Genomic DNA, 14,074 nt, shown 5'->3' with positions numbered 1-14,074 from the left:
GTCAGCTTAATCCAGTACTTCAACTGTACCGGGCCAACTAACAATAAGCCTGCCTCCCCATCCGTCTCCACAACCCCCATCCGTCCTCACATTATGGCTTGAATCCATTGCAGTTGAAATTGGCCTCACATCATCTCTCATTGGCCGCGCTGCGATCGGAGCTGTGAGGGATGGCTTTGTCTTAGCAGAGGAATACAAGATGAACTGGGTAATGAATGACACTGCGGGCTCATACAGAGCTTGACTATTTAAAGCCACAGTTGGCAGCCCCACGACCTCACTGATTCAACACTGTTTGGGTCAATAGCCTCATTCACTGTCTGTATCTCCTCCATTCAAATGTCACTTTAGGTCAATGGCTTTCGGTCTTGGCAAGGAGCATCTGAAATGTGTGTGCATTGTGTTATGTGGGACATGAGATCGAATCCTGGCTTGCAACTTTTTCTGATCCTGTTACTCTTTCTTCTTCCCCTCATTTCCTGTCCTTTCTTCTGGGCTTAATTTGTGTCAGAACAAGTCAGATCTAGATTTTAGTTGATACCCCTGGATGCCTCAGAAGGACATTTATGCAATGACTTAACACATATGTTTAATGGAAATTTATGTATAATTGTAATAAATGTTGTCAATAATTTGAAATATACCCATAGAAACGGGAATTAAAGGGATAGTTCACCCCAAAATGAATAGAGTGCAATCTTTTGTCATACAGTTTGCAAGGTATGGTATAGTGCTTATATATTCAGTGGCGGCTAAGAATAAACAATGCCTAATGAAAAACTTAATTTAAAAAAAAATATGTATGGATGATAGGGTTAACGGCGTCATGTCTTCCCTCTCTTTTTGGTAGTTTGTATTCCTGCTTTCATAAAGCATGTTGAGCTTGAGTTGACTGCCCCTAACCATGCCCTATTTATGTCAATATGACACAACAAATTTCATTTGTTTTTTTTAAGCCCAAATCCTAGTCCTGGTATTATTCATGTTATGTAATAGTTTCTGCTGCGGAATAACTGAGCTTTTTACCAAAACTCGTTCTTCATTTGGAGCTGCATTTTAAGCAGTTCAGCAGAGTGAAAGTTCATGGCATAGTTCATTTTTCAGAGGCTGAATAAGCAGCATGACTACTGATATGATTAGTTTATTAAGGTTTAATGTTCACATACTGCCTCAATTGACTTATCTAGAGTTTGTCTATGCAGTATTTGATGCAAGACTCAAGACTTTATGATTCTATTAAAAGGAAATCCACCTGACTTTAAAGAGCTTAAGCATTTAAAGTGCCATAAAACATAACTGCAGCTTATATTTTATAGTGCTTTTGTGTGGACACTAACATTTTTATCTTTTCTTGATGTGAGCAGGACTTTAATATGAGGCCGTATCACCACAATTATATTTGTGGATGTATAAATGTAATTACAAATGGCAGTTCAGAGATTATATTTCTCTTATTGTTATGTTTGTTTTATACTGTCATTTTTGTGATTAATGTTACTGTTATTATCCTCTGGTGTAATACATAGATGATGGCTTTTTAATTGATTTTTAAGTAGGCGAATGGCTGTGCATTCCAGACCAAATTGTTTATATAATTGTCAAGGAAAAAATAACAGCTTTAACCAGCAAAGATTTCTGGTCTTAACTGATTTGAACTGGTCTAGCTGGTTTTCAGATCATTTAGCTGATCAGTCCCCAGGCCGCTGTTTCAGGCAAGTGTTTCAGTATCTCCAGTTCTGATGCATTCAGAGGTCTGTTTTAGGATGATTGTTGTTGTAGCTTCTACTCTTTACTGTTGTGATTGGGAGCATTTCAAGCCTGCCATTTTCATTCCATATTTGAATCTGTGTCTATTGTGACGCTACACTGCTGACGGTCGTGACAAGCTAAATCAGATACTGGTTGTGATTTTCTTTTCTATTTTTTTTTTCTCAGAATGAAGAATGTAGTTTAAGGATATCCATAGCACTCTGGGCGTCCATTTGCTCTGTATCTGAAGCAGTTGCTTGAGTGTTTTTTTTTTTTTTTTTATCTCCAAAAAACGTGAACTTTTTTTTTTTTTAGCCCTGATTTATAGTACAGGAATGTTGTTTATCTGTTTTGATGGGGACTGGTGGAAGGCCAAATAGGAGCAGTCAAGACTGGTTTCGTGCATACAGTCCAGGCAAATAAAGCACAGACTGACAGGGTTAGCTATCGATCCCTCGACAATAGGAGCCGGGTCATGGTTCTGCTGGAGAAGTATGGATCTGACAGGCTTTCGTGCAGTAGGATGTGGTGTGTTTTCCAAACACGGGTAACATGCCAAATGAGCAGTCTGTCCCACTGCTGAGTTTATTTATCTTTGCACAGCAATTCCAGATGTGAGAGAAAGGCTTAAATATGCATGTTGCAGTAGAGTAAGTGAATAACAGAGGTATCAACAAATTTTCAAAGTTAATTTTCTGTGCTGACCCTTGACATTACAAGACACTCTAAAATGCCTCAATGACTTACAAGAAGTTGCGTTATGCAGCTTGATGCTTGCAGTCTACATAAGGGGCCGTTCACTAAGAATGTGTTCTTGTATTTATAAAGGTGAGATGCAGCACAACAGAATAAAAAAGAATACAAGTATTTGAGATGTTTTAGCTTAACATAAATGTTAGCATGCTTTTAGCACGTTAGCATGCTTTTAAACAGTGCTTATTGCAGGAATGATATAGCCTACTTAAAAAGAATACACTCTCAGTAAGTGTGAACAGTTTAAATATAGTTTAAATGTATATTTAATGCAATTAGCTGAACTTTAGAGTACTTTTTTGAACCACTTAAGTACATCTTTATATGTAATTTTATAATGTCTTCTATTGTCTTTGAAATGTAAAATGTACTGCTGAATTTATTGACAAGCATTTAAGAAGACTTTCAATTTATTTCTATTGAAAGACAGAGGTCACTCTTCCACCGGAAGTACTTGCGTACTGCTGTTACCGAAGCCAGTCATTAAGTTAGAAATATGGATATTTGTCTTACAAAAACACATCGCTTCACATCAAAAAGCTATTATTAACCCCCTGGAGCCGTATGGATTACTTTTATGATGGATGGATGTGCTTTTTGGGGCTTCAAAAAACAATGTATCATTCACTCTCATTATTAAGCTTGGAAGAGCCAGGATATTTTTAATATAACTCCGATTGTGTTTGGCTGATAGAAAAAAGCCATATACACCTATGGCTTGAGGGTGAGTAAATTATGGGATAATTTTCATTTTTGGGTGAACTAACCCTTTAAGTGCTTATTTTTCATAAGGGGAGACTAAAAGCAATGAGATGCAGAGCAATCGTCAAAGATGTCTGTCTATTACATGTTTACATAGAAAAACAAAAAGCGGTGCAGTGGAATGTAAAGATGGTGATTTGGAAAAGTCTAAGCTCATGTGAAGGTCATAGGAGACTCAACTCACAATTGATTTTTTAGAGAGTTTGGTACTGAGCTAATAGTACAATACATATACAGTATCAATATTTTTCAGAATTCAACATGAAATACTTTTCAGTATTGAACATTTAAAATTATATAATCAACTTGCGTCTTCCACTGATTTTTATTTCTACTAAGCTCATCACAGTGCATTCTGGTGAAGTATGGAAAGTATGGAATATCCATTCTGGAAAGATTTCTTGACCTGGCCAAGTGAATGGCTTTATGTGGAGTGATAAGGAAACAAGATGACAAAATTGGATGTAGCCAGCCACATCAGTCTGAGTGCGGTGTATGGTTAGGTAATGAATTGCAGGTAGCAGGGCACCAAGCCAGTGACTGACTGCACTGGCTAGAAACAGTGTTATGAATATGATTCTGGCAGCAACTTCCAGGGCAGAAACTTAAGTAAAGATGTAATGTGAAAATAACGTTTCGGTTATGTATGTAACCCTCATTCCCTGAGGAGGGAACGGAGACGGTGACGGAGGAGGGAACGGTTTCCCCATTCGTCAGTCACTGACGTAACTCGGAGTGACTGAACGAAAGGGAACTGGAGATTATTAAGTCAAACAATGTCAAGGGTTTTGGATGCACTTGATGGATTGTGTAGTAAATGCAGTTTTGTTGGCGATGAATGAGTTGCTTTAACCCACTCATAGAATAATAAAAGCTTGGACTGAATTAAAATCGTGTCATTGAAGGACCTGGTTGTATTTCTGTTGTGTAAGCAACATGATTCAGCAGCTGCCATAATGTGCTTTAAAAAACCAGGTCACCTGTAATAATGCAGGGTTTTTTGCATACCTGGATGCTGCTACTCTGTACCTTTAACTAAAACGATAAGACATTTACTATTTACCAATTCAGCTGCTTATACTGCACCCTAAAAGTATGTACTCTTTGTGTGAAGGAAAAGTAGATACTTTTGAGTGTGTAGCAGAAGAGTAGGCATACTATCACATTATAACTCTTAATGGCCAAAGCTATCTGCTTTGCTATTGTGATATCCGTATCTTTATAAAGGTTCACAGTGTTGTTGCAGATGGAATGTATTACAGATTACATTGAATCATTTTTCGTCAGGTTAGAAGGTTAGGTCGTGTTTGTTGTTCTGAACCAAATCCTTCTCCTAAGCGCAATGGGTTGTGGGCAATATCAGCCGTCAGAGTGTGCACAGATCAACACTGCGAAAATCTACCAGAAATAGTAGACCATCTGGAGACATTTGGCATACTCTTTTCAACATACTATGCTTTGGGACACACTTATTGTAATCTCATAGGGCCGGTTTCCCGTACGGGGATTAAGCCTAGTCGTAGACTAAATGTCATTTTAAACCTGGATTTATTGAAGTAGCTTTCTCACACATGGATTACAATAGTCTCAGACTTGCACTAGTCTAGACTTAAACAATCGGATTTCTAGAAGTAGGATTAGACCTAATTCAGATCTAAATGAAGTCTTAAATTAAACCTGGTCAGAAGCAGGTTTAACCTCAGATTAAAAACTTCTTGCCTCAAGGCTCACGTCCACAGTAGCAGAAAATGAATTACCTCGACTATTTCAACGACAATCAGAGACCACCACCAAGACCAGAAAGAAGGTTGCTGAAAGACAGGAGCAACCCACTAAATGATTTTGATGATTTACATTTTCTTGACCGTTTCCGTATGTCAAAGGAAAATGCAACAGAAATAATTGGTTTGCTGCAGCCCAAGCTTTCAGGTGACTTAGTCAGGGGCACCCCTATTTCTCCTTCCTTACAAATATTAATTACCTTAAGGTTTTTGGCATGTGGAACCTTCCATCGTGAAACTGGGGATTTATGTGGTGTAGGTGAATCAACAGTGTGCAAAATAGTACACAAAGTCTGCAGTGCTATATGTGAACTGAAAAAGGATTTCATCAAATTCCCAAATGCTGCTGAACAGGCCACCTACAAGGTAGATTTCTATGAATATGGGAACTTCCCTGGAGTCATTGGTTGTATCGATGGCTGCCACATTCCCATCAAGTGTCCCTCTACAGCAGATGCTCGTAAAAACTCGTAAAAACTGGTTTTCAATAAATGTACAAGGAGTGTGCACTCCCACTATGCAGTTCTCCAATATTGTTGCACGTTGGAAAGGTTCAACTCATGACTCAAGGATTTTCCACAACTCCTCTTTGTACGGTCAGTTTGAAACAAGACAACACTCTGGAATTCTACTTGGTGACAGTGGGTATGCACAGACAAACTTCTTGTTCACCCCTTATCTCCATCCAGTCAGACCAGAGCAACAGCGCTATAACCAAGCTCACATGCTCACCAGAGGGCTAATAGAGCGCATGTTTGGTGTATGGAAGAATCGTTTCCAGTGTCTCCGAAATACACTGCGGTTTGAACCTAGGAGGTGCTGCATTGTTATTATTGCAACAGCAGTGCTTCATAATTTTCTTAAACAGTGTGGCTGCCCAGACCCTGATATTGAAGATGATGATGACCAACATGTCCCTATCGCTGAGCTAGCCAATGACAGAAATGGACTTGCTTACAGAGATGCTTTTGCTTTGCAGCACTTCTCATAAATGAGCCTTGAGTGATACATAAATGATTGGCATAGACAGGTAAAAAAAATTCAGGAAATTATTTATTTAACTGAGATTTTGTTCCAAAGACAATTGACACTGCTGCTGCTTCATGTCTCTCTCTTTCATAGACAACTCAAGATGAAGAATTTTCATTTTGACTTCATGTTCTTCTTTTAAATATTGTAATTTACGTTCATGGAACTCTATGGCAAGTTTCTCATGAATGGTCATCCTTTTCCCTCTTGACCTGCTGCCTGGATTAGAGACTGCTGGATGCTGACTAATGCTACTGCAGGAGACTGGATGCTGCTGGATTCATTTGAGCATCTTGACTGTTCCCTGCGCCCCCCAAGTCCTGTGTCAAGATCAGGTCATCTTTGTATGGAAAAAAAATGTAGCATTACATTTGACTTCAACAATAAAGGTCATTACATAATTTTTGTTACAAGACATGACTTGCATTTAATTATGTTGGATGGGATAGCACATGTTACTGTAAATGAGACGTGTCCTATCAAATGAGTCTTTGAAAGATTCCTCACCTGAACTGTCCTAATGGTCATCATCTGGAATACCTTCCAGGGGTTGCTGACTTTCAATAATCCCAGCCAACAAGTCCCCCAACTCCTCTGTGTCTGGTGGAACTGGGAGTCCCCCACCTGTCTTGAAACGCTCTTGACGCGTAGCAGCAGTTGTTTTTTTTTCAGGTTTATTTTTATGTTTTTCCACAGGACCTTTACAAGATAATATATACTTATCTTTTTCTTACTTACTTTTTCATTTGAGTTGAATTCATTCAATATGGAAATCCATGCCTTGTTTTCTGTACCTGAATCATGCTGTTTGTTTTCAATTACAGGATAGTTTGATACAATTTGTTTAAAAAGGGTCTTCTCAAATTCACTGAAGTTTTTTGAGCGTTTTCTTCGGCCTTTATCCATTTTTTGGTTAAGTGTAGTGACTCCTGTTCCACACACTCCTTAAGACTTATGAATTACAAGTATTCCATACCAGGTTTTTATAGCAACCTCTCCTTAGCCACATGTGCATGCCATTAATCAAATCGGGTTTCCAAAAGATGATCTCACTTGTCCTTGATTACCTTAATCTGAGACTCTGTAGTCTAGAACTAGTTAATCCAAACTTAAGCAACATCTCAGAAAGTCAGTTGTTTAGTGTGGATTAATTTAAGTAGACTTAGCCTAGTCCTGGTTCATTGGGCCATAGTGTTTAGAATAGGTAGTATGCACATTGAGATGAAGGGATTGAGATGGTTAGGCCTTGGGAGGAAGAGAAGCTTATTTTTTGTGGTTGAGTTTGTTTGGCATGTTCATTTCTTATCTGAAATTGCTGAAGTGGTATCAAAGAAGATAAATGAAATGAGACAAAGATAATGACATGGGTTGGCATTGTTATAAGAGTGATAAGTGATGCTCCTTACATAGGCTGTCTTAGAAAGCAGCATTAATCTTAATTCGATGATGTTACTTATCCTCCATCAAGGAACTTAAATGAATGATTTGCTCTACATAGGCAGCAACTCAACTCACAATTTCAATACAGTTTGACATTAGCATGTTGCTAATCTAACATCATAATATTCTAATAAGCATTAAAAAAAAAAATGTACCCTTAACATAATGGGTAAATAAATACCATTTTCACACTTTTCAGTTTTGAATGATATGTTTATTTATAATTCATTTAAAATGCATTGCACTCACCCAGTCTGCCATCTTAGATTTGTTTCACTATCAGTTAAGGTCCATTCATATCTATAACTATATCACCGTCCACACCAACTGATTATAACCTGCTGTTTATTATAAGGCATCATAAAGGCTGAGTTTTACAATTATAGGCTAAGTGTAAATAGCAACAAAAAAATAATAATATTTGCACTAAATGAAATATAGTTAAATTATATTTACACTAGTGTAAAGTGTAAATAGTTGCTACTTATTGTCCTTGGTTTGGATGGGCCTTTAGGGACAATGCATTTTGGGATTTTCCCCACTAAGGGTATTTCTGTCAGGTCCATTAAGTCAAGAACACAGACAATAAAAATAATTAAAGAATTTATATTGAATAGATTGCAAACAAGTTGATGTTCCTGAATTGAAATTTGGCGGTATGGCTCTGTTCAGGGAGTCCTCTGACCTTTCATGAGCACCATGAAATAGCAGAGAGTCAGAGGACAGCAGCAGCAGCATTAGGGAACGCTCACACAGTTTAGGACTGTGAGAGCTAAAATATCCCCCCTGTGAACAGAGCAGGCAACATGACATAAAGCAAATGCCACGTTATGCATGAGGGGGAGGTGGCGGGCAGCAGAAGCGAGCAGCAAGTATGTATGAGCAAACTGAATGTGCTTTAAATAGGGCGCCTTGTTTGAGCTTTGGCCATTGAGCAGCAAGGGGAGTTAACCAGCTAATGCAGCTCAGCTGGAGCAGATCAGCTGACGGGACAGTGTTGTTAGCAAACAGCATTAGCAGCGTCTTGACTACCTGGCCTGCCAGAACTGACGCTCAATTTCTGTCAGGTCCATTAAGTCAAGAACACAGACAATAAAAATAATTAAAGAATTTATATTGAATAGATTGCAAACAAGTTGATGTTCCTGAATTGAAATTTGGCGGTATGGCTCTAGAGGTTCAGGGAGTCCTCTGACCTTTCATGAGCACCATAAAATAGCAGAGAGTCAGAGGACAGCAGCAGCAGCAGCATTAGGGAACGCTCACACAGTTTAGGACTGTGAGAGCTAAAATATCCCCCCAAACAAAACCACACCTGGCAATCCTCTGAGATACAGAGGATGATTTTATTTTAACAATTTAAATGCTAAGTAATCTACAAATATACACGGATAATTTGCAATATGTTATAATCAGATGAGTCCTGACCACCCATGAGTTAGCAGAATCAGGGGACAGCGGCAGCAGTATGTTCTGATCAGATGAGTCCCCTGACCATTCATGAACTAGCAGAGTCAGGGGACAGCACAGTATGAGGAGATAGCAGCCGCATATAGGGACAGCATTATCAGCATGAGGGGATGCAGCAGCAGCATAAGGGCTCTCACATTATTTTGACTAGATGAGCTATTCCCCCCAAAACAGAAATTGAGTGTCTCGAACGGTGTCGTCTGAGCCACCCTAATTTAGCAATTAACTTATGGTAAAAATCATTAATTAATTACTGAAATGACTATTCAAGACCGCAATAGCTAAAACATGCTGTTACCTAGAATTATCTGTCTTTGAACTGTTTTGACAGTCTACAGTGTAAGCGCTATGAAGAGATGACTAAGCCACCTTCTGAGAAACAAGCTACATGAAGGAATTAAACAGCTTTTTACCAGCATACAGACAGCAGAAGCGAGCAGCAAGCATGTATGAGCAAACTGACTGTGCTTTAAATAGGGCGCCTTGTTTGAGCTTTGGCCATTGAGCAGCGAGGGGAGTTAACCAGCTAATGCAGCTCAGCTGGAGCAGATCAGCTGACGGGACAGTGTTGTTAGCAAACAGCATTAGAAGCGTCTTGACTACCTGGCCTGCCAGAACTGACGCTGACGCTCAATTTGTGATTATACCTTAAAATTCTTCATTTTTAAAATTCCAAACTAGATATCTACCATAGGCAACATAAATCAGATGACTAGAACAGAATTTGTGTTGGGAGCGTTCCAATGATTACTGAAAATGCATCTTTAGGCAGCTCACTAGGTTTTGGAACAGAGCGCATGTGATGACAGAAGCAGGTGATTTGTTGTAAACATAGAATAATGAATTGAGAGTAGAGACAAACCATGAAAAATACCTGGAGACTGTGGAGATCAACAGTGGTTGAGCAGAACAGACATGTCCAGAACAATGGACCATTTAAGAATCATTCTTCATTACTTAAAGCCCAATTTATACTTCTGCGTCAAACTTACGCCGTAGCTACGTCGTAGGCTGTGTGTAGCGCACGTACCCTTCGGCGTACCCTGACACGCACCTCTCCAAAAATGTAACAACGCGTCAACTCTACGCGGACGCAAGCGCTGTGATTGGTCTGCTAGGACCGCTCCCTCGGGTTTCACATGCTCCCTCAGCGCGTGTGAACGCGGACAACGACGCAGAAGTATAAATGAAAACCAACGCGTTGCATACAGCGTAGAGGCTCCGGCGTAGGTCCGACGCAGAAGTATAAATTGGCCTTAAGAGGGTAATACATTTTTTAACCAAAACCTCTGTTTGGGGATACAGCTGGGTTAAAATATCGCAATAGATGAGGAAGAAGACCCATAAAAGACACAAAAGGCATAGGAGGCACTTGGGCATCAAATCATTTGGCTTGTTCAGCTCAGAGGCTCTTTCATGCATAGATGTGAAGCTGGATCGATGCGACACATCAAAATGTTTGAAGTCTCCACTCTGTTGTTTTTCCTCCACTGCATCTGATTTGTCTGAGAGATTTGGATAGGCTCTCACAGGGAGAAAGCAAAGAAAAGATCGATTTTAACATGGGTACCCTGACCCACTTCTCTGCGCTAACATAACCCTGACTAGGAGGAGCAAGATATTTGTAAGGACATCAGATGGAGATAGAAAATATTAAGTTAACTAATGTGTTAGTGGACGGATGTATTTGGTGATAGAGCAAAATAGTTGTTTTGTGGCTTTTAATATAATGTGTCACCATTCACTCAAGCAATTATTTCAAAAGCAGTGATTCATTCATGAACAAAAAAGTGACTGGCTGAAATCACATACTTACCTACTATATACTGTAGTTGCAGAAAAACAGTGTGTGAAAAAAATAATAGGCAAAAAGATGACTTCCGGTAAGATTCTGAAGTGTGCATACAATGGACCCTTTACTATTCCATGAGGCCACGGGAGGGGATTTGTGAATGGCAGTAAAGCAATATCGTTGACGTTGGCTGGTCACATGACAATGACAATATGATGAATGTAGCATTACATTCATACTACACACATTCATACTACACACATTCATACTACACACATTCACACTCTACAGAATGTACTTTTCAATGGAAAGTAATTACTTATTCAAAAGAAGTAGCTATTAAGAATGTATGCAATTTTGTTCGCAGCCTCAAATGAGTCATTCACTCAACAAATCATTTGTAAACCCTGATTCATTCAGGAATGAAACCCTGGATGTGAACGATGTGAACAATTGATTTTGTTGTTGTTTTGAACTATTTTCAAACTATTTCACTTGTAATCGTGCTATGGACAAAAACAACAAAAATCCCTCAAAATATCGTCTTTTCTGCAGGATAAAGAAACAGTCCATACCATTATATGCATCAGTACAACCTATTGAACAGACTTGTTTGTCTATCCCTCATAGCCTCATTTTCATTTGTGTTCAATTAAACATGATGTCTATTCTAGAACACAATCATCTCAGTCTCCTTTTAAGTAAAAATATTTCAAGTTTACTCTATACTATGAGGAGAAATGTTTCTCTCTGGGGTGAATCAATAAATCTGAACATGTCCCCCTCGCTGTTGGAGGATGAATCTAACGTAATAAGGCCCAGTAATGGCCCTCAACATCGATAAGTCTGAAATTCAATAGAGATTGGACCATTTCAATTGCTTTCTTGGCGAAAAGTACAGAGCCCTTTTGTTTTTCAGTGTCAATCATTAGTCTCAAAATGGCTCAGTACTTTGTCCTTCAAGCCAGCATCAGGAGAGGTCTTTCATTCTCAAGTATAGGGTGACTCCATCATTTTCCAATTGAGAGGCATAGATTTAGGCAGTCCATGTGCAATGAAAGCAAATTTTAATCTTTAGTCGCAAAACAACTGGATGTTTGAATAAAACCTGGACTTTATGCCATCCGATTTTGGCATTTCTTCTCACTATTAGATAAATAAGTACCATTTGCAAATAGACACATTCATATTCTTGACATTTCTGAAGACCCAAGAATATCTGAATCAGAAATGATAAGTACCACTGTACACTGTGAATCCTAAGATAAATGCTAACTGCCTGTCTTTGGTTCAGTGCCAACTAGAGCTGCACAATTCTGGATAAATTAAGAATCCCTTTTTTTGTTTGTTTGTTTCAAAAAGAGATCACGATTCTCCTACAATTCTGAACAGTCAACTAAACAAAATAGCATGCAATTTACTAGAGGTTCTGACTAAATATTTAATTAATTAGAATTTTTCTTTTTTTTAAATGGTTTGAATTGGTTTGATTCAATGACTCGCATATTAATACTTCACTTGTTTCATTACTGGATGAATCAGTTGTTGTTGTTTTTTTTAAACAAATCTCTTGAATGAATGATTCAATTACAAATACATTTTTTAACAGTTACTTGTCGCCACCGTGGCATAATGATGTAATCGATACAATCATTATTGCAAGCACATCAAGTATCAAGACATCAGTGTTATATCCTTACTATAAACTTTTATCCCAGTACTTTTGTGATAATTTGAATATTTGTACCACGAAAATAACAATACTGTGTGGTGGAAAAGAGGAAAGTTTGTGAAGCTGATTCATAGCTAGCCTAACTGCTTTCACTGGGTCAGCGGCAGTGGCAACGCATATTTGAATGTTCCGGAAAAAGAGCCGTCCATAAAGATGTCTCCTTTGAGAAAGGTTTCGGCTCGTTTAAGCACGCAGAGCATTTCAATTTCTCTATAAATCAATATGTTATAAAATACATATTGTAAATTAGATAAAACACTTACTTTCGTCGTTTCTCTGTTTAAAAGCAACCTCATCCTGGTCTGCTCCGCATCGCGCATCAACGAAAATGCCTTTCTGAGAACGGTTTAGCCGTTCACAGCACATAAATATTGTAATAAAACAATATAATGTAATAAAATGCATATATAAATGCGATAAAACACTTAATATCTGCGTTTTCCCTCCTCGTATGCCTTGCATCGCGAGTCAAAGAAAATGGCGTCTGTAAAAAAAGTTTCAGGTCGTTTTGTCGCGCCCAGCGCGTAAATGTCCCGGATGTAACTAATTACACTCTCTCTGTGTAAATTTAGTAACTCTACGTATTTTCACCAGCCAGAGGGTGCGGTTTACACTAGCAGTGTTAATCCCTTGAAATTCAACACCAGAAAATTAACTCTTTACTCTAAGAGTCCTTAACACCAGGATTTCAACACTGGAGATTTTGCTGTGTAGCAACGAGAAGCATTGTTTAAAAGATATGAATTCCCCACAGGCCTGAAGACCATTGGACTGAGATTCATTACCACACAAACTGACTTTTAAGCGTTAGATTTCTAATATAATATATATATTTGATAATGAATCTCAGTCCAATGCTTTTTTGTGTGTACATGAAAAACTGTTAGCAGTGCTCATTTTAGGGTTCTCTCTGAGAATAGAGAATCTAAAAGGACTTTTCTAACCCTTGGAGGCAGACAGGCTGTAATTTGAGCAGTGAGTGGTCTGCTCAGGTATAATAGAGGAGTCCTGGCGAGAAGTGAAATGTGCTTTATCTTGATGCCAGAGCACTTTCTGCCCAAACAATCCAAGAAAGCCTTTTATAAACACAAGACATATGAAAACACAAAACAACCCTATCCTTTTGGTTTAAACACATTATCAGGCTGAGTACTTCATTTGAAAAAAATAAGAAAGATGGAGAAAAGTCTGTCTAAAACTAGGATGGGGGAGAGAGAAAAAAAATCATTACAATCAAACAAAAAGGAAGAGTGCAATGTGCTAGGAAATTACAACTAATACACTAAAAGTGAGTGAACAAATAAGACATGGAACAAATAAGACAAGCATTATTTGCTTCATTAGCTGGCTAATGCAGTAGAAAGAGAATGAGGCCCAGTTTCAGAGTCTGTTGTCCTGCTATAAAGTTGTAGCTGTACGTGAGGGAATAAGAGATACTACTATTGATTGAGTCTAAGCAATTTCTATTCCTGAACACATGGGGTGTCCATCAATTGTCACTTTGACCATGAGCGTCTAGGAGGATGTAGCTGAAGAACAGGAATGTTTTATTTCCAAGAGACTATG

The 14,074-nt window shown here is 38.5% G+C and overlaps 1 protein-coding gene and 1 pseudogene across 3 annotated transcripts in view; both read left to right on the top strand.

Moving 5' to 3' along the window:
• Positions 1–14,074, top strand: part of gfra2a (GDNF family receptor alpha 2a) — an 84,127-nt gene that overhangs the window by 48,605 nt on the left and 21,448 nt on the right. The gene's annotated exons all lie outside the window — the stretch shown is intronic.
• Positions 5,013–6,119, top strand: LOC311066409 (putative nuclease HARBI1; annotated as a pseudogene). Its single transcript has one exon. The product of its transcript is annotated as a putative nuclease HARBI1 (transcript).

The sequence above is a fragment of the Abramis brama genome, assembly GCF_963993115.1.
Source record: "Abramis brama genome assembly, chromosome: 16".
NCBI lineage: Eukaryota > Metazoa > Chordata > Actinopteri > Cypriniformes > Leuciscidae > Abramis > Abramis brama.
This window is presented reverse-complemented; position numbering and strand designations above follow the sequence as displayed.